The following is a 27155-nucleotide window of genomic DNA, read 5'->3' as shown; positions in this document are numbered from 1 at the left end:
AGAGATCCTCTAATGCACGAGGAAAGAGAGAAAGAGAGAGAGAGAATATGTGAATGTATTCAAAGTCAATGAGCTTCCATTCATCTCATTTTACCAATTGTGAATTTTACACTTGCTGCAAAGAAAAGAGTTGAATTGTCTGTCTGTCTCTGTGGGTCTGTCTTGTCATAACAAATACAAACAAATACACATAAAAAAGGTATCGAATTTATTTATGAGTCGGTGGTATTTTGGTTATTTCCCGGTCGTGGTTCTGTCCCACTTGTTGTCCTTTTCTCATGACCTTGCAGCCAGGTTTGAGCTTATTGAAGTCGGTCCTTTTGATGAATCTGGTTAAAGTCGTTGTCGTGGTTTCTCCAGTTTGTGCATGATGTTAAAAAGTGCATTTCTGTTTCTACTTCGTTTAGTGTGCAGTGTGGACACAGTCAGTCTTTTTTGGTAACCAGGTTTGGTCTCTATAGTAAGGTTATGATCACTGAGTCTGTACATGCTCAGGACTTTTTTAGTTTAGGATCTTTTACTGTCATCAGGTATTTTGCTAATTTTACTTAATTCTTTCATGTTGTGTTTACTTAAAAAAAATCTATTTTACAATTTGAACTTAATCTATTAAACAGTGTGTCTTGTCAGCTTTACTTAAAAATTATTTGTTCAGCCCACATAGCATTGTTGCATAAAAGTAACAGATTAATAAAACCAATACAGACTTGCATCTCATTGGCTGAGTATTTTGCAGTATATTATGGGTAATTGTTGTTCTGGCAGAATTGTTGTACCCTATTGGAGAAGTGTAGCACCATTAGATATGTATGTGAGTAATAAATGACCAGGAATAAGTAAATTAACTTGTTCTGATATATTTTAGAACAAAACAAACAAACAAACAAACGGTTTGGAATGTAACATTGCATTTCAAATATAATTGTGATGTGTTTGATAAACTATAATTAATATTGAATTTATATTGAGCAGCTGCACTCCGATTGATTAATTCTGTGTTATGGATTTTTTTTGTCAAACATTTCGTGTTCAATTAACTCAATTGTTGTTTGTTGACTCTACTAAGATTTGTTAAGTTTACTTAAACTTCTTTTGTAAAATGAATTATGTTGACATAATATTTTTAATTAATCCCAATATTTCATTTTTTGGAGTGTATTCTCTGTTTAGAGTCAGATATCATTCTAGTTTAGGCTACTTAGTTTACTCCAATATTTTAAGTCTTTTGTGTTTTTATAATTTGATTAATTTTAATTGCTTAAAATTTTAATGGCTTTTCACTGGGCTCAACTCTTGGTAGCTTTAGGCTTTATAGTGGAGAGTTTGTGTATCGCTGGTGTGAAATGTAATGGGTCTTTTTTGTATTTTAATTAATGGTGAGTACAGTCCTAATTCTGCTCTACATGCATTGTTTGAGGTTTTTCGCTGTACACATAAGACATTTTTATCTCTGGGTATCTGTCTAATATATCTATAACGATCTATATCTTCTCTATGTCTGTCTGTTTATCTCTGTGTGTCTGTATGTCTCTGTATCAGTCTGTCTCTATGTATATATATATCTGTCTCTGGGTATCTGTATAACTACAAATTATTATGTGTTATTAAAATAAATCTGTCTCAGTCTGTCTGTCTATCTTTGTGTATCTGTCTGTCTGTCTCTGTGTGTTCATCTGTCTCTGGGTATTTGTGTATATTACAAACAATGATTCGTTATTAAAATAAATCTGTCTCTGTGTCTGTCTGTCTATCTCTGTGTGTCTGTTTGTCTGTATGTCTATGTCTGTCTGTCTGTCTCTATGTATATATCTGTCTCTGGGTATCTGTCTAAATAACTACAAAATATTAGGTGTTATTAAAATAAATCTGTCTCAGTCTGTCTGTCTATCTCTGAGTATCTGTCTGTATCTGTGTATCTGTCTGTCTGTCTCTGTGTATATGTGTGTCTGTCTCTATGTGTCTGTCTGTCTCTGGGTATCTGTCTGTCTGTCTCTATGTGTCTGTCTGTCTCTGGGTATCTGTCTGTCTGTCTGTCTCTATGTGTCTGTCTGTCTCTGGGTATCTGTCTAAATAACTTTAAAATATTAGGTGTTATTAAAATGAATCTGTCTCAGTCTGTCTGTCTATCTCTGTGTATCTGTCTGTCTATCTCTGTGTATCTGTCTGTCTGTCTCTGTGTATCTGTCTGTCTGTCTGTCTCTATGTGTCTCTCTGTCTCTGGATATCTGTTAAAATAGCTACAAACAATGAGGTGTTATTAATACCAATCTGTCTGTGTGTCCCTATGTGTCTGTCTTTCTCTGGGTATCTGTCTAAATAACAAACAAGGTGTTATTAAAATAAACCTGTCTCAGTCTGTCTGTCTATCTTTTTGTATCTGTCTGTCTGTCTCTATGTGTCTGTCTGTCTCTGGGTATCTGTCTGTCTGTCTCTATGTGTCTGTCTGTCTCTGGGTATCTATCTAAATAACTACAAACAATGATGTGTTATTAAAATAAATCTGTCTCAGTCTGTCTGTCTATCTTTGTGTATCTGTCTGTCTGTCTCTATGTGTCTGTCTGTCTCTGGGTATCTGTCTGTCTGTCTGTCTGTCTCTATGTGTCTGTCTGTCTCTGGGTATCTGTCTGTCTGTCTCTATGTGTCTGTCTGTCTCTGGGTATCTGTCTAAATAACTACAAACAATGATGTGTTATTAAAATAAATCTGTCTCAGTCTGTCTGTCTATCTTTGTGTATCTGTCTGTCTGTCTCTATGTGTCTGTCTGTCTCTGGGTATCTGTCTGTCTGTCTGTCTGTCTCTATGTGTCTGTCTGTCTCTGGGTATCTGTCTGTCTGTCTCTATGTGTCTGTCTGTCTCTGGGTATCTGTCTAAATAACTACAAACAATGATGTGTTATTAAAATAAATCTGTCTCAGTCTGTCTGTCTATCTTTTTGTATCTGTCTGTCTGTCTCCATGTGTCTGTCTTTCTCTGGGTATCTGTCTGTCTGTCTGTCTGTCTGTCTCTATGTGTCTGTCTGTCTCTGAGTATCTGTCTGTCTGTCTGTCTGTCTGTCTGTCTCTATGTGTCTGTCTTTCTCTGGGTATCTGTCTGTCTGTCTGTCTGTCTGTCTCTATGTGTCTGTCTGTCTCTATGTGTCTGTCTGTCTCTGGGTATTTGTCTAAATAACTACAAACAATGATGTGTTATTAAAATAAATCTGTCTCAGTCTGTCTGTCTGTCTTTGTATCTGTCTATCTGTCTCTGTGTATCTATCTGTCTGTATCTGGGTATCTGTCAAAATAACTACAGTACAAACAATGATGTGTTATTAAAATAAATCTGTCTCAGTCGGTCTATCTATCTTTTTGTATCTGTCTTTCTGTCTCTATGTGTCTGTCTGTCTCTGGGTATCTGTCTAAATAACTACAAACAATGATGTGTTATTAAAATAAATCTGTCTCATTCGGTCTGTCTGTCTTTGTATCTATCTGTCTGTATCTGTGTGTCTGTCTGTATCTGGGTATTTGTCAAAATAACTACAAACAATGATGTGTTATTAAAATAAATCTCACTCAGTCTGTCAGTCTATTTCTGTGTCTGTCTGTCTGTCACTGCACTGCAAAAAATGACAAAATACAAATATTTGTGTCTTGTTTTCTTGTTAAGATTATTTTTTACAGTATATAAGCAACATGACCTAAGAAAATAAATCTAGTTTTAAGACAAAAAACAAACAAACAAACAAACAAACATTAAATTTAACTTTCTTCAATACTTAGTTCCAGAAAAAACTTTTTTATTTGCTCGTTTTAAGCACAAATTGCCTGTTTTATAAAGTATCTATATTTTTGGTCTAAAAACTAGACTTATTTTTGCTCATCAAGAAAATACATCTTAATGTAAGAATTATTAGATATTTGTACTGAAAACAAGACAAAAATACTAAGTAAGAAAGTAATTTTGTGCAGTGTGTGAGTCTGGGTACAGTTACTGTCTAAATAACTACAAACAATGAGATGTTATTAAAATAAATCTTTCTCAGTCTGTCTGTCATCTATCTGTGAAATGTGAGTGTGGGTAAATATATAAATTGAGAAAGAAAGAAGAGAAATAAGTGTGAACAAAGAAAATGCTTGTTTAAAGAATTGAGCAAGAACTGGAGAAGAATCTGTCTGACAGAGAGAAAGAGAGCGAGCGAGCGAGCAGAGAAAGACAAATAAAGATGGATAGTGAAGGTGCCATGTTTTGGAAGAAAGAGAGAATTTCTGCTGGCTAGAGGATGGGCAGCAGTGGCCTGTATTGATCAGTTGTAATGAGCTCCAGAGGAGAAGAGGCTAATGGTACAGCAGCTGTTGTGGACGGTGCAGAAGGGAGATTCAAGATCAGCCTCTGGGGTTCAGCTTCGCTCGCCCCGGTCTCAGCCCTTAGGGCACAGATGCACTTGAGACCGTATCACTGCATCAAATGAACTAGACTCGTGCTTCCTTCTGTCTCTCTACCCCCTTCATTTTTTTCTCTTTTGTCCTGTTTTTTATTCTTGAATTCAGAGCAAAAGGGCTTTTCATGTTGCTGCCGAGGTCGTGAGCCACCGTGGTCTGTAATTGCATTGGAGCACAGCAAAAATATATATAACACTGAATTCATCAAGAATTGTAATTCTTGGTAACACATTCACCTCACTTTGCTTCTGTAATGTGGTGTATTTCACAGTGAGCTTAGGATATTCAGTGAGGTTAATGTAGGGGTGGGGCTTGATTGAGTTCTTCAGAAGCTGATTGGATGGTGAAAAGTGGGCGGTCTGTACCAGAAAGGAGTCCGACCTGAACATGAGTTTGCTCAGACAGTGCAATTTAATTGCCTGTGCGACCTTGATTATTTTAGCCAGAAAGTAAAGTCTTTTGGGTAGGATCTTATTTTTGATAAAATGGTTTTAAAGACATTTTTGATCAATTCCTCACAATGCAATTAATGTGTATTTAGAAATTAAAGTGAATCAGGTAAATTTTAATTGTATTTTTATAAAAAAAAAATTGGCACTTTAATATTTGTTAACTTAAAGTTAAAAAAAAAATGCACAATGCATGACCAAATTGTTGTACAAATATGTAGCGTTTAATAGTCAGTGATTTTTATTTAATATAGTTAAAATGGACTACAGTAATGAATTGGGCACAAAAAGACTATACGAAACATTATTATTAAAATAATAGTTTTAGAAAAGATCAAGTCATAGAAATGTAAAAAAAATGTAGTAATGACGCTAAATCCCATAAAATAAAATGATATAAATAAGATAAAATGTATAAATGTATACCTTAAAGGTGCAGAGTGTAAATTTTAGCGGCATCTAGTGGTGAGGTTGCGAATTGCAACCAACGGCTTAGTCCACTGCTCACCCCTCGCTTTCGAAACACAAAAAAGCTATGGTAGCCGGCACCGGATAAACATGTAATTGTCGGAGACAACTTAGTAAAAAAATTTGTCCGTTAAGGGCTTTTGTAGAAAAATGGCGGCACAAAATGGCGACTTCCATGTAAGGGGACCCTCGGTGTATGTAGATAAAAACGTCTCATTCTAAGGTAATAAACACATAACGGTTCATTATGAAAGCTCTTTATACACCACTGATAATATAGTTTTTGCATTTCTGTCAAAAGATCCTTCTAAAAATTACACACTGCACCTTTAAAGTTGCTTTGGTTAAAAGCGTCTGCCAAATGCATACAAATAAATATAAATTATACATTTCCTGAGAAACATTTATTTCTGGCTGTGACATCACAATGCAAGCTCCGCCTCCACATTGCCACAATGTGCTTTCTATCACCTTGCAGTGTGAATGTCAGTCTCTCTGTATTAGAGGTGTATTATCTGTGTCTCTTGTTCCTGAGGACACTGTGTCCTTTATGCGCAGCGGGGGTGATGTGTCCGACGAGACAGCTGGTTCAAGACCTTTGCTCGTCCTCAACAAGTGTCTGGGGACCTGTCAGACCCTGGGAGAGAGATAGGGGTCCCTGCGACGGCCCCTGTGAGAGCTGGCCTTGAGTCCACCTTAATTAATAGATGATTATGCAGGACATACGTGTGAACTGGGAAGTGACCCGTGTCAAACAACACAGATTACTGTGGGAGAATTTAAGACAGAGCTATAATGTCCTGCGGTTAAACGCACTGTATGTAAAGCTTATATCAGAGTCAGTGCAGTGTCCTGTGCTACATCTTTCCCGTGGCGGGACAGATTTGAAAAAAAAGGACATCTATAATTCTCTAAATTTAGACATATTTTGATCTGATCTTTAGGTTTTATCATGTTTTTCCAAAAACGCACAATGTAGGATAAAAGGCACAGTAAGGAAAGCCTGTATTACCATTACAGTGTATTTAGTGTGTTTTTTATTGATCTATCTTACTGTTCATTAAATTATCTAACATATAAATTGTTGAGCAGGACATAACAGTATACATCATAACTTGTCATAAATCTGTCATAAACATGACATAGCAGAATATTTATCCAAACTTAAGAAACTACCAAGCTTTTTGAGTTAACATTACATTAAACTGTCATTTAAATGTCATTAAGCATTAAATATTCTATCCAATAGTTTTTATAACAGCATCATGAATATTTTTCTCGACCTCAACTACAGTCGAACAAGTTGAACAAGTTTCTTGACAGAAATGCAATATACTATACATAACTATAATATCAGGGGTGTATAAAGACATTTCATAATGAACCATTATGTTTTTATTACCTTAGAATGAGGTGTTTTTATACACATACACAAGGGTTCCCTTACGTGGAAGTCACCATTTTGTGCCGCCATGTTTCTACAGAAGCCCTTAATGGACAAACTTTTTTTACTAAGTTGTCTCTGACGATGACATGTTTGAACTTCATTAAGCTTGTCAATTTGTTTCAAAAGCGAGGAGTGAGACATGGACTAAGACGTTGGTTGCAATTCGCAACCTCACCACTAGTTGCCACTAGAATTTACACACTGCACCTTTAACTGTATGTATGTGCACAATTAAACAAAACATATTTAGTTATACAAAGTAGTGCTGTTGCCTTATTTTTTTTAGGTTTAATTACACAGAATTCATGAAAAGTTAATGTATTTTATAAAATGTCATAAAATTGGGGCCCCCTGGCACCAGCTCGCGGCCCCCCTGGGGGCCCCGGACCCCAGTTTGAGAACCCCATTATTGTACACTGAGAAAAAACGATTCATTCAATTTACTCAATTTTTTAAGATAAGTGGTTGTAATCAACTTGTTTAAGCTACATTCAAACAAAAAATATATATATTTTTGTAAACTTTCATGTGGCTTAAATAAATTGATTGCAACCACTTACCTTAAAAATATTTAGTAAATTGAATAAATATCTTTCAGTGTATGGTTTCATTAAATTCTAGGTGATTCAGTCTCCAAATGCATAAAAAATTAATTTTATCAATTTTAATTATTATTATTATTATTATTATTATTATAGGATGATTGATTTTTTTCTCAAACACCTGGAGGAAACTTAAAAAAACATTATGAACTAAAGAATATTCATGACGCTGTTCTAAAACTATTTGACAGATTATTAACACAATGACATTTTAATGACAAATTATATTTGTATCTTGTAAAAAGTAGTTAGTTATGTTGTCTTGGTAATGTCATGACAAGTTATGATGTATTGGTTAAAGTCAAGTTGTCATAACAAAGACATCTCAAACAATGTCATCTTTGCATTGAAAATGACATAATTCAACAAATGAGACTTAATGAAAGTTTATGTTCATGACACCTGTCATGTCATGATTATGAATGTGTCATGTCAGTCTTCAAATAAAGTGTTATCTATTGATGCAACGGAAATGTGAGTAATATAATAACAAACATCTTTTCTTTATGTGGCTGAGAATTGCATGGTTTTACTATATTCACTAGTGTCACGGCGAAGTAAAAAAGGCTGAAAATAGAGTTTATGCTCAGCGGAGAGAAACGGTGAGTGTGAATGGACAGCGGCAGTATTTGTTTCTCGCCGCTGTATCCACGCGTTTCCTCTGCTGTTCCTCTTCACTGGCCTGTATGTTATGTGTGCACGATGTGGTTTAAGGCCTTGCTTGTTACTTCTAATTGATTTCTTTTCATGCGCTCGTCTTTCTCACCAGGCCAGTGAAGTGTTAAACGGTCCCAGCAAGACTCATCCCCCACCCAACGTCCTCACCGCCAGCCAAACCAAATTGTACTTTAACTCCAGGAAAGATGAAATGCCGCCTCTCGTGAGGGTAGCTGTCTATCCTGAATCTCGCCGACATTTATAGAAGAAGAACTCGCCATTGCGTCGGTCTCCACACGACTGACAACTACTAAAAAACACAACGGTGAGTCTGTGTTTGGTTTACCTTGCGTCTGCGTGCCCGGCTGCAGAAAGAGAGATATTTCTCTCCTCGCCTCTGACTGGATGATGTTGACCAGGTAACGTCTCTGGTTGCATCTCATCGGTGAGGTCTGTTTTACATTTGCTGTGTAAATTTGCCAGTTGACCCAAAGGGTGACTTTTTGCTGTGTTCACCTTTGACCGCAGACTACTTTCGGGTTAACTGGGTCCCTCTGGAACCAGTCGGTTCAACACCTCCAGACACATGCCTCCAAACCTTTACCTTTGTTTGTTTTGTTTTTTTTATAAAAATCTTTTTTGTTTGTTAAAAACTAGCATCTGATATTCTGACTCTCTTTCTTTGTCTGTGTTTTCACTCGTATCTTTCTTTGGACAGATTTTACTACCTGACATGAGGTGAAAGTGTCCGTTCTCTTTTCTCAGGCTGTGTAAATGTATAAAGTGTTGAAAACTGTCTTTGTCAAACTGATTTAACTTCTGAAAGCCCAGCGGACACATGGTTTCTGAGTGATGGCTGGATGTTGACAATGTTCTCATCCATTGAATCATTTTTTTTAAGCAAAGTTTACAGGTTGAATAATAATGTTATGTTGTTACAAATCTGTTTGATTTATTTGTTGTTTTGCTAAACACAGGATCATATTTGTAATTAAGCAGGAAACCGAATCACCATTGACTTCCATTGTAGGAAAAATACTAATATGGAACTCAGAGGCGTCATGCCCATTGAAACTGAGGGGGCATGTGCCCCCTCGGTTTTTTGAGCCAAATGGATTTTGCATGCAACCTCAAAATAAAAGATGAGTCCATTAATCTGTTACTTTCTTTTAATCTGTGTAATATGCACAATATTATTAATTCTGTGCTGCATCCTTGCCACTTTTCAGAGATTTTTGCCATTTTGATAGTGTTTTGATCATGCTACATTACTTTATTCTGGCGATAGGCGCTGCAGTCAGTCGTCAGCATCTAAGCACTCACAAGCTCTTAAATGTATGGTTTAAAATGTAACCATCTCAACGTTATATTAGTAGAGATTTCTAGATTCATCTTCTTGGTACAAAGTTCGCCAGAGTTCACGGGGGCGTGGAATCACACATGCTCACATATGAGGTAAAATTGCTTGCAAAAATCCGTTCCTCTAATTTTATCTAAACATATTTTTTTAAATCATTATTGAACATTAAAATCAATCAAGTGGCTATAGCTTATGTAATTTTTGTTGTTTATATACTTAATGGATTTACATTAATTTCATAGAATAATGCAGTTGTTGTGCAAAATGCATTAATGACACAATTAATCAAGTCATTAAACAAAACGTAAATACACAAAACATGCCGTTTCAGATGTAAATATGATGCCAATATGTCTTTATTTCGATCGAATAGTATTTGATATAAAAGTTAGTCAACACTTTTATTTTGGAGGTTTTTGCATGAATGCAGGGGCGCTCAGATTGTTAGAAATGTAAGTGCCACGGAAAAGACTGAAAGCTTTATATATTTCATTTGATGTCTGTGTATGCACAAATTTTTGTGAGCTGTGCACACTGTGCCCCCTTAAAAAAAATTATGCATGACGCCCCTGATGGAAGTCAATGTTGCTCAAAAACAGTTTGGTTACAAAAAGATAATATTTATTTAATTTTTAACCATTGTTTAAATATTTTCTTGATGAGCAAAATGACCCAAGAAAATAAGTCTTGTTTTTAGACCCAAAATATCAAATTTAAGTGATTTTGTGCATGAAACAAGCAAAAAATTCTGCCAATGGAGCAAGCAAAAAATCATTTTTCTTAAACACTAAATTCAAGAAGAATTAAAAAAAAAAAATAGCTTACCCCATTGGAAGATTTTTTTGGCTTGTTTTATGTACAAAATCAATTATTTTTTTTACTGAAAACAAGACAAAAATACAAAGATTTTTTTTTCTTGAAAATCATTTTTTGCAGTGCAAATGTAATTTCCGGTAAATTCCCACAAAGAATCAATAACAACAGAGTCCTTTTAAAGTAATTTATTTCTGATAACAAGCAAAAGTAGATTACCTTAGTTCAAATCATAGCTAAAGCATATCAAAAACTTCACTGAGCTAATGTTACTGTGTAAAATGTGTATAATGTATACAATGTTAACAAACCTCTCTTTACATAGCTGTGATCCATTATCGTTGTCTCTCCTCGTCTTTAGGAAACCAAAACTGTTGATATTTTAATTGAGGTATTTGTTCCAGAGTTTAATTTAGTCACTAGCCAAACCATTAAACAAACACAGACCGGAAGTTAAGTTCCACCCAGACGTGTAACCATGACAACTCATGTGCGTCCGATGAAACCATCTATAGTAATGCAATTTCTGATAACTGGAAAAGGTATTGATTAACTTTATGGATTTAACTAATTAATGAAATCATGAGATTATAAAAAAATGATAGACTTAAGCAAAAGTCTAAATTTGCTCTACATAAACAATCGAGATCTTCATTAGATCTGATTTGTGATTATTCTTATTAAATAATCCATTTTCTCACTTCAGTTACATTTCCAGGCTGTTACATCATCCCATCAGACTCCCTTTTCGACACTCCTGTGTCTAAAAAAACTGAGCAGTGACTCACCCAAACAACAACAACACAATTCCTCACATTCCTTCTTTTTCTGTTTGTTTGCACTATTTAAAAGCTGTTTTATATAGTGTGGCTGGTTGTGGATCAGTTAATGGTTTGAGCAGACAGAAGAGTACAGCACCCTCTGAGCTGGATCCAGATTAACTTATCACTCGACTAAATATGCTGTCAGGGGGAGATGGCAGGGCCTGGCAGTGCAAATTCAAATGCATGTAAATTTCCCTGGTGGCTCACTGCAGACTATGGCTGCGCTGTCAGCAAGTGACAAGTCAAAAATGCATTAACACGGTTAAAAATATATCAGCACTGAAAATCTTGTGTTTTAATAACATTTGAGAGGACAAATTTGAAGTGGCTCCCACAAAAAGGGGCCCTGTTGCTATCTTAAGAAAGCAAAAAAGAACGGCGACAAAACTAGCGACTAGAAAGACGGGAATATCAGAAGGGTCGTATGCGATGCCGTTATTGTGCCAGGTTGTGCCTCCAACAATTAGCAATTATCTGTCAGCGCCACGGCGAAGCCCCCGGGGGCCCGACAGCCTCGCTGCAACTTAGAGAGGCAACGTTCCGATAGCCTGGTCTGCCAAATTCACTTCATTTCAAAAAACAAAGAGATTAAAAAACATCTCGGAGACATGATGCACCCTTCACTGCTGTAACTTTGGAGATCTAGTGGAGACGTTCAGAAAACTAATCTTCTAATGAACCGTCTGTGCTGTTAAAGTCTGTGTCATTATGGTATGTGAACACATCAAGGCTGTCATGTGCGGCCATGGTTACGTAGCTCCTTCAATCAGAACGCTTCTTTCGATGCTTTCGTGTGTTCGAGAGAGACTGTGTCTAATTGCTTTGTCGTTGTCCTCAATTTTTACTTTGCATTACTAATTGGTGTCAAGTTTGTGACATGTTTAAACGAAAAAAAAAAAATCTGGGGTTATGCAATCCCAGCATGCATTTCTTCATAACCTTTAATGTTGGAGACAAATATTTTACCAATACGAACTTGTGCAATGCGTAACTATTTTGCGAGGTGGCTAATTCGTAAAAACGCCATTTTTGTACAATCTGCTTTCACCGCAGTGATGTTGAGTTTAGGGGCGGGGCTTCGTTTCTAATAATTGTAGATTGTTGTATGATTCACACGAAGAGTACTTGTATATTCCCATGAGATCAGGCTAAATTTCACACTTACATACTGTTTGTTGTCCCTAACCTGTATGTTGTTATTTTTTGTGCTTGTGGGTATCAACTCTTCCGTTGATTCTCGATCACACCTCACATGGCATGTTCCTCTGTCAGGACTTTGTATGGTTGGACTGAAGACATGAGAGATGTAGTTTTGAGAAGCAAATGACATTTTCTTTACTGATTTATCTTTAAACTGTCACCCAGAAAAGGCAAAAAAAAAAAAAAAGAGAGAGTGAGGTTGATTCTCCTCCCTGTGGCATCGATGTCAAATGTGACACCGGGAAAGCTCAGCCCATGATGTGTCTCTAAAACAGATCTGTCATCTATTAATCATTCATAAACAGAAGAATGCAGAGGAGTCAGACGGCATCGATGGGGGGAGGGACGACACGGCGTGCCGCGGGCATGCATGTGGGGTACGACTTTGATGCTAAAATGAACACGACGAAGGGTAACGTTTCTTAGGCCTTCGCACCAACTCTGAGAGACCCTCAGTGGGAATTTAAGTCTTAAACTGTAAGGTTGTATTCCAAACCCTTGTACCTTGACCAAATGTCTATTAGTACCTTTGGCCAGGAGTGAGAGCTTATGATTTTTAATGTTTTATACACAACAGTTCCTTGGTTTCTTGTTTGCTTGCTTGTAGGCGTTATAGTTTAATTGACCTAGTTTGTACTTGGAACTAAATAAAACATTTACATTTATGCATTTGGGAGATGCTTTAATCTAAACTCCAGTAAATTCAAGGCAGTGTTGTAGTTGAGGTCAACCAGAGATCAAGTGTCGAGATAAAGCCGAATGTGGACTCGATCTTGACTCAGACTGGAGTTAGACTCGACTACAACACTGATTCAAGGTATACATTTAATCATTATGTGCGTTCACTGGGAATGCATTTTTGCAGTGTTGGGAAGGTAGTTTTGTATTAATATTCCTAAACATTAAGCATTGAACTTTGCAATAACTCAAAAAAGTAAAAACGTTTTACTGTTGATTCTTCTTCTACTAAAGCAAACTTTTAATCGTTGATTCTTCGTCTAAAGCGAACTTTTTATCATTGATTCGTCTTCTAAATATATTTTTTATCGTTGATTCTTCTTGTACTAAAACAAACTTTTAATCTTTGATTCTTTGTCTAAATTGAATTTTTTATTATTGATTTTTTTTTCTAAATCAAACTTTATATAGTTGATTCTTCTTCTAAAGCATTTTTTAAATTGTTGATTCTTCTTGTAAAGCGAACTTTTTCTCATTGATTCGTCTTCTAAATATATTTTTTATCGTTGATTCTTCTTGTACTAAAACAAACTTTTAATCTTTGATTCTTTGTCTAAATTGAATTTTTTATTATTGATTTTTTTTCTAAATCAAACTTTTTTATAGTTGATTCTTCTTCTAAAGCATTTTTTTTATTGTTGATTCTTAAGCTAACGCAAACTTTTTATTGTTGCTTCTTCTTCTAAAACAAACTTTTTATAGTTGATTCTTCTTCTAAACATATTTCTTTTATCATTAATTCTTAATCTAACGCAAACTTTTTATCGTTGATTCTTCTTCTACTAAAGCAAACTTTTAATAGTTGATTCGTCTTCTAACGCAAAATTTTTCATAGCCTCTTCTTCTAAAGCAAACTTTTTATCGTTGATTCTTCTTCTAAACATATTTTTTATCATTGATTCTTAATCTAACGCAAACTTTTTATCGTGGCTTCTTCTTCTAAAGCAAACTTTTTATCGTTGATTCTTCTTCTAAACATATTTTTTTATCATTGATTCTTAATCTAACGCAAACTTTTTATCGTGGCTTCTTCTTCAAAAACAAACTTTTTATTGTTGATTCTTCTTCTAAAACTCACCTTTTATCATTGATTCTTCATCTTCTAACATTTTTTTTTTATCGTTGATTCTTCTAAAGCAAACCTTTTATCGTGATTCTTCTTCTAAACATAGTTTTTGTATCATTGATTCTTATCCTAACTCACATTTTTATACTATAGTTGCTGCTTCTTCTAAAGCGAATATTTTATCGTTAACTCTTTCGCCGCCATTGACGAGTTATCTCGTCAATCAAGAGAAAACGCTTCCCTGCCAATGACGAGTATTTCCGGCTTTCCGCAATACCGCTATTATCCACCAGGTGGCACAACTTTTTTAACCCGGAAGTATAGTGTCCGTGTCTGTTTTAAAGATCGCTCTGAATGGGATCTCTATGAAAAGTCCGTCACAAAAATGGAATTATCTCAGCTTTTTGCTCAAAATGTGGTGTTTTTGCAGAAACCTACCCATATTCAAAAGCTGATTACAAAAGAACTACCGAATGTAGGATGAAACAGATTTTTTTGTTTGAAAGCAGAGGGTCTGTTCTTTAATTTGGTATATTGTATATTTATATATTTAAAGAAGAACATTTTCTGGAAGGCATTAAACTTTTGTGAAAATCATGAAAAACGCTGGCGCTGGCTGGCAACATAAAAAAAAAAAAAACGCTGGCGGCGAATTAATTATTCTTCTAACACATACTTTTTATTGTTGATTCTTCTTCTAAAACAAACTTTTTTATTGTTATTATTATACACAATTTTTTAACGTTGATTTTTCTTCTAAAGCAAAGTTTTTATCGCTGATCCTTCTTCTAAAGTGTTTTTTTTATCATAGATTCTTCTTTTTAATTGCATTTTCTTTACTTTTTACCTTTAACATTTTTACTTACTTTATCGTAATTGTATTTGTATTTGTTTGCTGCCCTGTTACGGCGCATTCACACGGGGCGTCAGCGTTAACGCTTCCCATTCACTTTTAATGGGTGACATCATGCGTTGCCGAACTGAATTGTGGATCCGTCGGCGCCGCGTCAGTGCTGTTGTTCGCGGCAGAAGTTGAACATTTCTCAACTTTTCAAGCGGCAACGCGTGCGTCAGCCAATCAGATCGCCTTATGCAAATAACCTAGGCAGAGCCAGCCAATTACGTTTATTTAAGAACGGAGCATGTGTAGCGGCCACTGTGATTGGCTGTTGGCCACGCTTCAGACAAGCCTTCCGTTAAGCGTTAACGCTTACGCCCAGTGTGAATCTGCTGTTAAAAGCAAAATAAGAATTTCATTGTGCCTAGGTTCACAAATAAACACCTTGAATCTTATAGTTTTATATAATCTAATTGAATGCTATTTATTGTAAATCTAAGTACTGTTTAAGAGTTTACTGATTTGTGATTGAGCTTTTGTGCGTCTGTCCAACTGTCTAAGCAGCTGTACATAGCAAACACATTGCATTATATTTTGAATTTCTCACAGACAACCAACTGGAAATGATAATGAAGTGCATGTCATACAAACCTCAGACCTAAACTTACCTCAAAGAATGCACTTTTCTTTTGCCACCTTTCCTTTAGACCATTTAAATCAAGTTTCTTATTAGACCTTCAAAAAAATGTTGTTGTATGTTTTTAAGCACATCCCTCTGTAGTAATCCAAAAGCCTTTGTACAACACATCTGAGATCTACCTGTCACTCACGACCCAGATCCTCAGTTCACGAGGACTTAAAATAAAGTTGCAATAATATCTTCAACGGCTGACCTCCAGGGTCGCCTCAATCTTCCGGCACACCAACAACGGCCTCCCAAATTACATTATGCATGACAGCGGAAAGTTAATTTCCACTATAATTCCCATCAACCTGTCAGGAGCCTGACAATTAAAAGAGGCTCGGCTTTAAACATTAATGAGACGCGCCATTGACAGCGTGCTGGAGGGGGAACCCAAAAGAACGAAGTCTCAGGACCAGACGCCACGTGAGCGTGGGACACGCTTGTCGTTTGTACCCAAATATCAATGCTAATCATAAGGTGGCGTATTTTTAAATACACAGAAGAATGATGTATAATTTACAGTTTCTTATGCCCTCAGAATGAATATTTGATGTCGGTTTTTCTCTTTTCTCCCCGAGAACGAAGGAGAAAACTGTGAATTCATTGTCTGGGGGTGGAACTCAGGTGTCTTTATGTGTGTTTGTTATTCTTTTGTCAGTCTTCCTTTGATGCGACTTTTGAAAGTTGGAAAAACTTTCCTGACAGAAGTGCAGAACAGAGAACATGATGGTGAATGTGTGGGATTAAGTGGAAGTAAAAAGTTTTTTTTTTGGAGCGAATGTGTTTGCAACAATGTGCATGTATGTGTGATCCTGTGTGTGTGTGACCGTGTGTGTTTGCGTGTGTCTGTGTGTGTGGTGTCTGTTGGTGAGCATGTGTGTTTCTCTGTGATTGTGTGTGTGTGTGTGTGTGTGTGTGTGTGGTCTGTTGATGCTGGATAAATGGCAGCTGTACTGTCAGGCTGTGAGGATGGATGCAGAGCAGAAAACTTGGTCTGGCCTGGTAAATGGAGGTTGATTGAAGAGATGCTTCAGTGGCTGCCTGACTGATAGTCTCTCTCTCTCTCTCTCTCTCTCTCTCTCTCTCTCTCTCTCTCTCTCTCTCTCTCTCTTTCTTTTCATCTTTTTGTCTGTCTGTCTTGTCTGCGGTCTTTGTCATGGCATTGCCACTCAGACTGATAGAGCTCTTGACCTCAGTCCTTCATGACCTCTGCATTCTGTCCGTCACACTGGTCAGATATCCATAAACACATCTGTACCCTGATTATTACATCATTAACCATCAGTTTTAATGAACATGATGGGTTTATGAATGTCTTGTTGATTTGGACTTGAAATAAAAAACTGATTATAATAAACTGTAGAAATTACAGTATTACGGGCAGCTGTTTGCCAATATCTTACTGTAGATTTAAATTGATGTTGGGAACAGTTTGATCAATGTTAAATGAACATTAAACATGAAGTCTTTATCTTTACAGAATAAAACTAAAAATAACAGCTTCATGCAAAGCATTCTGGGAACAAAAACTGGAGGAAAAAACAGAAAAAGGTTGATGAGGATTTCTGGTTCCCAAAATGCTTTGCATGAGGCTGTTATTTTATAGTTTTATTTTGTAAAGACAGAGAGGTAACACTTTACAATAAGGTTCATTAGTTAACATTAGTTAATGTATTAACTAACTTAAACAAACCATGAGCAATACATTTGTTACAGTATTTATTCATCTTTTTTAATGTTAGTTAATAAATTTAAGCTTTAATTGTTTGTTCATGTTAGTTCAGAGTCCATTAACTAATGTTAACAAGATTTTAATAAAGTATTAGTAATTGTTGAAAATAACATTAACAAACATTAATAAATGCTGTATAAGTGCAGTTCATTATTAGTTAATGTTAACTAATGTAGCTAATTAATGTTAACTAATGAACCTTATTGTAAAGTGTTACCGACAGAGACTTGTTAATTTTTAATGTTCATTTAACTTTGAACAAATTTAAACACTGCAAAAATGACTTTCTTACTTGGTATTTTTGTCTTGTTTTCAGTACAAATATCTAAAACTTCTTAAATCAGCATGTATTTTCTTGGTGAGCAAAATGACCTAAGAAAATAAGTCTCATTTTTGGACAAAAAAATAAAAAAATAAAATTTAAGTGAATTTGTGGTTAAAAACTTAATTTATGAAAAAAATTACGAAAAACGTTCTTACCCCGTTGGCAGATTATTTTCTGGATTTAAGCACATATTTATTTAAATTAAATTTTTTTGTCTAAAAACTAAATTTATTGTCTTTTCATTGAGAAAATACATCTTGACTTAAGATTTTTTACTGTACTGAAAACAAGACAAAAATATTGAGTGCGATTTTTTTTACAGTGAATCTACAGTAAGTTACTGGCAAACAGCTGCATAACAACAGCATTTTTTACAGTTTACTGTAATTTGGTTCAGTGTTTCAAATAAACATTTTTGTTTTAGTTGTATTTCACACTATTACAGTACACCCAATATTTAAATAATACTAAACTGTCAAAAGATTAATCGCGATTAATCACATACAAAATAAAAGTTTGTGTTTGCATAATATATTTGTTTGTGTATTGTGTATAATTATTATGTATATATAAATACACACACACGTACATGTATACATGTATAAATTTATATATATATATATTATAAAAAAGATATCAACATCGAAATAAATAAATAAATACACATGTAAATGTTTCTTAAATACATACATGCATGTGTGTGCATTAATACAGTATATACAAAATAATTACACACAGTGCACACACATATATTATGCAAAAACAAACTTTTATTTTGTATGTGATTTATCTTAAATAATAAGCCCTAAATAATAATTTTTTAAAATATTTTTAAACACTCCAGTGAATATTGTAGCTTTTTACAACAGTAAAGACTACTGATAATTGTAAGGCGAAGGGTTAAAACGTGTCATAAAAATATTAATGTATAATATTTTGGGGAAGGTTTACTCCAAAATGTATTTCATATTATTACATACATATCATTGATGTATTATTATATATACATTAGTAATGCTCAGGGCAGATACCGCTGGATAATGTAATGTTTATTGTGCCTAATCTCTCCAACATCTATTGTAGGTTGTACATGAAAGATTTTCTCGGATTGACGTGAAAGATTTTCTCATCAGTTTCTATGCAGTGTAGCAGAGATTCGTCTGAGCTCTCGATGTTACTGAGGTCGTCTAGTAATATCAGAGTGTTGAGAGGTCAATTAAAATAGATGGTGAGAGTGTGACCAGGTTAAAAATTGCTCTGCCCTTATGGAAGTAAAGGCGACAAGGCCATAAAATCCAATAAGATCACCCTGCCTACACACACACGCACACACACACACACACGCACGCACACACACATACAAACGCACACAGAGTGCTGTTCCACATGGTAAAGTCTGATTGTTTACCTCTGTTAGTTTGGCTGACGGCTGGCCTTGCTTATGGCTAAGAGTCAGTGACAGCAGGACCACAGGCCTGTCCGAACCCCCCATACACACAAAACACATACACAATTCACTGCCATTCAAAAGCACAGACCTGTAATTTAGTCACAGTACAAAACGTGGTATAAAAAACACAATACAAAGAATTGAGTGCAGCTGAACTGTGTGCATTAAATTTTTTGTTCACCCCTTTTATATTCACATGACATTTATCCAAAAGACTTCAAAACAGTGCATTCAATTAAACGTTTATTTATCAGTACATGTGTTTTTTGGGATCCGGTCCAATGAGCTTTGTGTTACTAATGCAATGCTGTAACCACTGAGCCCGAGCATTGATGCTGATAGATTTGATGGTGAAGAACTAGTAGCAGTATGGTTTGATTTTCTCTTTCTGGACTGGAGAGACAGTAGGGGCTCACACATTTTGTCTGTGCTGTTTTTAAATCAACCTGATCTCACAAAGTTCCGTGGGACAGCCACGGAATTTTTTGCGCATTTTTCCGTGGCATTCTCACGGATCTCCGCATTTTTCCGTGGCCCTGCTACGGACTGTCTTTTTCCGTGGCATTCTCACGGATTGGTTACTCAACTGCTTTTTCCTATTTTCAAACCATTTTCGCTTCGGTTTAGGGTTAGATTTGGCGTTTGCATTAGTATGTCACTTTAACTATTGGTTTATACTATTTTTTCTGCTTTATTCTTTTATATTTTCTAAACTTTAAACATTTGTTGCCTGGCGTTGGGGTTAGAGTTGGGTTTGGGTAGAGAGATATCATTTCATGTAAATCTAACCCTAAACCAAAGCGAAATGGTAAGAAAATAGGACAAAACAGTTGAGTAACCAATCCGTGAGAATGCCACGGAAAAAGACAGTCCGTAGCAGGGCCACGGAAAAATGCGGAGATCCGTGAGAATGCCACGGAAAAATGCGCAAAAAATTATTTGACTATCCCACGGAAATTCATGAGATCAGTCTGTTTTAAATAGTTGTACATGTTTGTTATAACATATCTGGATTTTAATGGAATATTTAGTGTCTTTAATTGACACAGATGTCATTGTTACAAAAACGTGTATTAAAACACCAGCATTTTTTCTAGATTTTTTCTTAAAGGGACACTCAATTTTTTTCTGTCGGTCTTAGTACATGATGTAACTACAGAAAAGTCAAGTTTTAAATAGGAAAAATATCCAAACTGTTTGGTTATTTTGAGACGCGATGCTAAAGGTCTAATCAAATTCAATGAATTATGCTAAGCTATGCTAAAAGTGGTACCGCCAGACCCGGATATCGGCTGAATGGATTCCAAAACGGTAAAAATCAAGTGTTTATCTCTAGGGAAGTTGGAAAATGAGTATATTTTCGAAAAAGTAGATTATCTCTTTAAGTCTTGCACTTGTATGGCCCTCAGCGTGGTGTTCATGTAGGAGATTCGGGTTGAATCCGGCCCATGTCTGGTTTCAGTCCTATTTCACCTTTTCATTAGCAATGCTAGAAATAGATCCGTAGTGTCCGATAGAAAGTGACACAAGGACCAAAAATAAACCTTAATAGTTGCTGTAGGGAGCATAGTTGACAAAAAGAGCAAAATCTATCCTGGACCTGCAAAATATTTTTTCTTCACCATTAATCAGCAGTTCTCGAAATAAATCAAAAGATCTTTACTTGACAAATGTGACATTTGGGGCGATGGTCTCTGAGCTGAGTTTGTACACAAGCTAATACACCAATCCAGATATGACATCAAGCTCTTCCTTAAGGTGACATGGACGTCAGGATAGACAACAATGTTCAAATAAGCAAACAAAAATGTTTCGAGAGTTTTCTGAGAGAAAGTCCCAGGTTGCTATAGATGGCTTTGGAGTGGAAATCCAGTCCTGAATACAGACTCCCGTTGGACCGAATCATCGTTCAGATTTATCTTCATTCACATACGATCAGAAATGCAGACATGAGCATGTCTGTGTTAGAAAGCGTCATGCGGGGGGAAATTTGCACACCGTCAGTGTCAGAAGGTTTGGCCAGGGACTATGAAAAACTATTTTTCTCTTACTGTTACCAACCTAAGTGTTCCCGAAGATTCCAATAGAGTCTGTCACGGAGGACCTGGCCGTCCCAATGCAAGATAAAACGCCTCATAAAAGCGCCGAGAAGTGAGCCCATTTGTGTCTATTAGAGAGAAAAGTTCCAGCAAGCCAGCCATTCCCGGCAACGTCGCTTGTCACTGCGGAGATTCCCGCGGGATTGCGCTCTCTCCACCTGCGGCTACCGCGTTATTATTTCTCCTCTTTCCTCCTCATCCTTCTCCATGAGCCCAGTCTTTTGAAGAAGAGAAATGTTTGTGTTTGTTGCTGTCTTTACAGATAAATTAATCCGTGGACTGTACAGTAAGTGTGGAAGTTCTTGTAACTACAGACAAATGCAACTATACGACTGATGTCTCTAACCGTTATTTTTATTTATCTTCACACTCTCTGTTACAAGACTTACTAACAGTTCATTGTGGTTCATTGTGTAGTACTGACAATACTGCAGAAAAAAGCATTATATACGGAACTGCTAATAGTTTACTTTGGGATTGGGATGGAGTGTGTTTGCGATTTGGTGACGCTATAGTGTTGCAGAAGTGACACACTTGGGGAAAACGATCTTATTATTTAAGTCTTGCAGATTTGCATTAAAAATTTTTATTGCAGAGTTCATTATTCGCATTTCCTGCACTGCAAAAAAATATTTTCAAGAATTTTTTTTTTTTTGTCTTGTTTTCAGTAAAAATATCTAAAATTCTTAAATTAAGATGCTTTTTCTGGATGAGCAAAGCGACCCAAGAAAATAAGTCTAGTTTTTAGACCAAAAATATCAAATTTAAGTGATTTAGTGCATAAAACAGGCAAAAAAAGCTGCCAATGGGGTAAGCAAAATTTTCTTGAATTTTTCATAAATCCGATTTTTTTGCTTACCCCATTGGCAGATTTTTTTGCTTGTTTTATGCACAAAATCACTTAAATTTGATATATTTGGTCTAAAAACTAGACTTATTTTCTTGGGTTGTTTTGCTGATCAAGAAAAAGCATCTTAATTTAAGAATTTTGATATGCATATTGCCATCTACACCTTTGCAGTATTTCTGTAATTTCAATATATTGTGCTGCCTTGTTAAGATTAAGAACTCCTTTCTAAAACATCTAAATCCTGGATGAATCTGTCAAAGCAGTACTGATGTGGTAAAACATGTATATCAGTTCACTGATTCATCTGATTCACAGTAGAGCATGTGAATCTGACAGCATGACTGTTGTAATATAGCTATCTCATCTGCAGATGAGTGACCCCTAAAACTGCTCATTTCCATGGACAATTTCAAAGATGTCTTTCTCTTCTATCAGGACACTACTCGGAGCAGCAAGCGGAGAGAGAGAAAAACTGAGGAATAGAAATGAAAGACAAACATCATTCACATCTGATGCCAGAGATCCATCAGGTTGCTGCACTTACAGAATCGGAAAAAAGAAGGAAAATCCTTTCAGACTCTGGTTCATATTGATGACAAAAAACATCCAGGCAGGAATGAGGTGTGTTTTCCAACTTTAGTTTCGGCATGTTCCTATTAGTGGGCCACACTCCTGCAGGAGCCGTGAGTCTCCGTGGATAGATGGTCTGTCATTCAGCCATACAATTATTCCTCTTCTGTCCTACAATGAGCAGTAATGGCCTGGAAGGTTGGGCTCAGACGAGAGAGAGAGAGAGAGAGAGAGAGAGAGAGAGAGAGAGAGAGAGAGAGAGAGAGAGAGAGAGACAGACTATAAGTACCATAAATCACTTTCTAATATTTTTCAACAGATTACTGCCATTAAACATGTCTTTTTTGGTCTGTGATGTAATCATGGAGCTCTGGATTGTTATTAATAATGTATTATTATAATTGTATTTATATATTAAAATGTATTAATATTAATTATTGTGTTTTTTTGTAAATTATTGTTTTCAGTTTTCAATTCATGTAAATTAATTAGTCTAACCTGTTCACAAATCAGTCTAAAATCTTTATCAGCTAATATTTTAACAATAATTTTAAAAATAATTTTTAAAAGTCGTTATCCAGCAATTAAAGAAGAAAAAAGTTTAACATTATTATTATTATTATTATTATTATTATTATTATTATTATTATATTGTTATTTTTATTGTGATTATTGTTATAATTTTCATTATTGTTATTATTACTATTATATTTTATTATTATTATTATTATTATTATTATTATTGTTATTATTATTATTATTATTATTATTATTATATTGTTATTGTGATTATTGTTATAATTTTCATTATTGTTATTATTACTATTATTATTTTATTATTATCATCATTATTATTATTATTATTATTATTATTATTATTATTATTATATTGTTATTGTTATTATTGTTATTATTACTATTATTATTTTATTGTTATTGTTATCGTTATTGTTATTATTATTATTATTATTATTATTATTATTATTATTATTATTATTATTATTAAAAAGGAGAAAGTTGCTGTAGTATTACATAATCTTGTAATACTAATGACACCCAAATGAGCGCTGACATCATCACCAGCTAAACTAAAACTGCCTAGATCTCTCCCACTTGCGAATACAAAACAAGTTTACCACTATAGAGATGAAGTCTCACTCATATACATTATTTCTTTCCTTCAGTATATGAACCAGGGCCGTGACCATTGTGGGGGATTGACTTAACATACGATTAACATCCCCTTGTTTATCCTATTTAGTATTTATCTGTAAAATAGCACGCATTCAGATGTCACATTAAGAAAGAAAATAACTTGGTGTCTGTTGTGAACACATGCATGTCTGTGATGGAAATAAAAAGCCCTCTCATTTATAATGCAGGTCCAGAAGCGGTGAAGAATATCATAGAGAGAGTGACATTGAGCGGCCAGGGTCTTCTTGGGCACGCTTGACTGATTCTTTAGGCCCTGTCCTTCGTCCACTTCACTTTCTGTCCCCTCCGCTGCAGGCCCCTGGGATCCCCGAGATCTCGAGGGACGGGGAGGGTGTCGGCCGCCCGTACCAAAGCTGATGGGGGGAGACAAGGAAAGGATGGCCAGTGTGTGTGCGTGCGAAGGGGACAAGTGTGAAAGTCTGCTTCTGAATCCGGAGCGGCTGGCACGCCGTGCAGTCTGCGTCGCATTCTGACAGAACAAGTGTTGCATGAGATGCCCAGAGGTGTCTCAGAGAGCCAGGAGCAGGTGTTGCTCATTGGCGACTGCACTGGAGCGAAGACCCTTGTGCATAAGAGCACCGCAGCCAAACGGCCGGGCCAGGACAGCTCACATACACACACGCATACACTAATGATAATGGATATGGGGTGAACAGGCAGCCAGATTCTAATAGATCAGAACACGCATGCACACAGGGACGCTTTCAGCTGTTGGTTGGGATAGAGGATGTTAAACTCTCATTAACATGTTGACATGCAAAGGCATTCGGGTAATGTGCATGATTATTTGCAGGTGGCCATTGAATATTACTTGTACAGTACGTTTGCACATTTAACCATCACATTTCCTGAAAATTTGATTATGTATTTCTGTCTATTTGGATTTGTAATATGCAATTCTGTCACAAATACGTTTCATATAATGACATGGATGAGAAAAAGCTTTACTTTGTAAACATTAAATAAAACTCTTTGAAAGGTTCTGGTCCAACTGTATGTTGGATGGTTCAGGGCTGCTCTGCCAATAGGACAACAGAGAAGCAATCCCAGCCAAAATAGGACACCGGACCAGAGCTAAGATCCAAAGCATCGCTCTTGACCCCTCTGTTGAGCTCCACACCGCAAAAAAATATTTTCAAGAAAAAAATGTCTTATTTTTGTCTTGTTTTCTGTAAAAATATAAAAAAAATCTTAAATTAAGATGCTTTTTCTTGATGAGCAAAACGACCCAACAAAATAAGTTTTAGACCAAAAATATGAAATTTAAGTGATTTTTTGCATAAAACAAGCAAAAAAAAAAAAAAAAAACAGCCAATGGGGTAAGCAAATTTTTCTTGAATTTAGTGTTTAAGAAAAATTTTCACGATTTAAATTTGATATTTTTGGTATAAAAACTAGACTTATTTTCTTAATCTTAATTTAAGAATTTTTAAGATATTTTTACTGAAAACAATACCGAGCCCCTAAGGTGACATTGGAGTAAAAAATCTAAAGTTTGGTTTCATGTGCTTTTTTTTAAAAAAGTTTAGTTTTGCGTGCTCATGCGAAACTTTCACCCGTGCGCGTAAAAGTTTTTAGCGCCATAGTTGCAAGTGTGCATGCAAAACTATCACGTGCGCACGCGAAACCACCGCATGCGGACGCGAAACTAAACTTTATTTAATTTTTGCTCCATGTCCCCCTAGGGGCTCCGTAAAACAAGACAAACATATTAAATTTTTTTTTTCTTGAAAATATCCCCTTGCAGTGCAGCTAAAAAAAATGTCTGCAGGTATTTATTGTTTTATTACTGTTTCTTTGTCTAGCTTTTTTCATAGCTGACTTTTTAATATAATTTAACATGTTTAATGATTCATTGAAACCCTCTCACTGCGGTGGTACCCTTAATGGGTCATTTTTGTACCTTTCCGAGTATTAGGGGAACAACACATTTAACTGTACCTTTAAATGCACACACAAGGTTATTTAAGGTACAGTAATGTACCCAAAAAAGTACAACATTGTATTATGTTTAGCTTACCTGAATTAGGTGCAAAACAGCCCCATTCCATGGTACCACCCCAGCGACAGAAAAGGCACAGTTTTGTACTTTTTTTTAAGTGTAAGAACAAATGAATAATGAATACTGATCTCGCTTTTCCATTGTTGTGTAACCGTTCTAAAAGTGGTAAGGAATGGATCCGTTTCCAGTTGAGCCTGATTCGGGATGGGACGATTACAAAACGTGCTTGGCATAACTGTAATTATTCCTTACCATTTTAATAGAATGGTAAACGATGAAAAAGCACTACGAGATCTTTTAAAAGTATTTTCGTATTTATAAAAATTTTACTGTGTGTACTTAATTTTGAGAAATGAACACACGTTAACTTCCCAATTCGACAGTGTCTCTTATTATTTACTTTCTGTTCTTTTCCTAATTATTTTGGCCTACAAAAGAACATATTTTTAGACCCATCATCATTTTCTACATGCTTTTAATGCTTTTGCAAATAATTACACTACTTGAAAAATAAGTTGAAGTGCCTAAAGGTTTTGCGACTAATACTGAATCAGCCAATTATAATAACTGCAATGAAAGTCTTAAAAGATTTTTCACTGACCTTTATCGAATTTATTGGCTCGGTTCTGCCGAGAGGTAAATTGGGGAGAGGCTTTGCCACCTCCATAAAAAACGTTGACTCATTAAAACAAGGAGAAGAGTTTCTCATCTACCTTTTTTCCGTTAGCCAATAATTGAAGTTAAAATAAAGTACGGTGCTGAAAATATGCCTGTTTATCTTCTTAGAACAATAGCAGGGCCCGATCTGGCCGTCGTACAGTGGCAAATTTCCTAATTAGGTTATATCGCCCGCGGTCACATTTTTCGTGAGTCCTTTCTATGTTCAGCGGAAGACCAATTAGCGCTCGTAGCCTCTAAGCACATACCTCGACTGTGCAATAAGGAGCTTATTTCTCCTCTTCTTTCTGCTCAAGCCAGCTGGCTCTGACACGCCATAAAACTGGAGGACGAGGAGGAGCGGAGCAAGACAAAACAGGCTTTAACAGGACAAGCTGTTCATGTACCAGCATATCTGCGTGTGCCATAAGATGCCCGTTTGCAAAACAACAACTGCTGACGCTGGAAGTGGTAAGAGGAAGAGAGGGGGTGAAACAAAAACGGGCCTTGAGCTTTTCTTGTCCAGATTTAACATGAATAGGCTTGAATTTAGGGGATTACTGAGGATGGCGACTTGATTTGTTTATTTATTTCTTTGGGTGCTAACAGAGTTTGGCATGCGGCGACTGAAGGCGACTGCCAGCAGCGCGTACAGGGGGCGACGACTGAAACGCACAAACGTTCGGT

At 35.8% G+C, this 27155-nt stretch overlaps 1 long non-coding RNA gene across 1 annotated transcript in view; it reads left to right on the top strand.

Moving 5' to 3' along the window:
- The window catches only part of LOC129420296 (uncharacterized), a 41541-nt gene extending 16758 nt beyond the window's left edge, over positions 1-24783 (top strand). The window contains exons 3-5 of the long non-coding RNA XR_008636796.2: positions 8157-8369; positions 22460-22645; positions 23977-24783. This is a non-coding gene — a long non-coding RNA (uncharacterized lncRNA). The remainder of the gene's footprint in view (positions 1-8156; positions 8370-22459; positions 22646-23976) is intronic.
- The last annotated feature ends 2372 nt before the right edge of the window (positions 24784-27155 follow it).

The sequence above is a fragment of the Misgurnus anguillicaudatus genome, chromosome 4 (assembly GCF_027580225.2).
Source record: "Misgurnus anguillicaudatus chromosome 4, ASM2758022v2, whole genome shotgun sequence".
Taxonomy (NCBI): Eukaryota; Metazoa; Chordata; class Actinopteri; order Cypriniformes; family Cobitidae; genus Misgurnus; species Misgurnus anguillicaudatus.
This window is presented reverse-complemented; position numbering and strand designations above follow the sequence as displayed.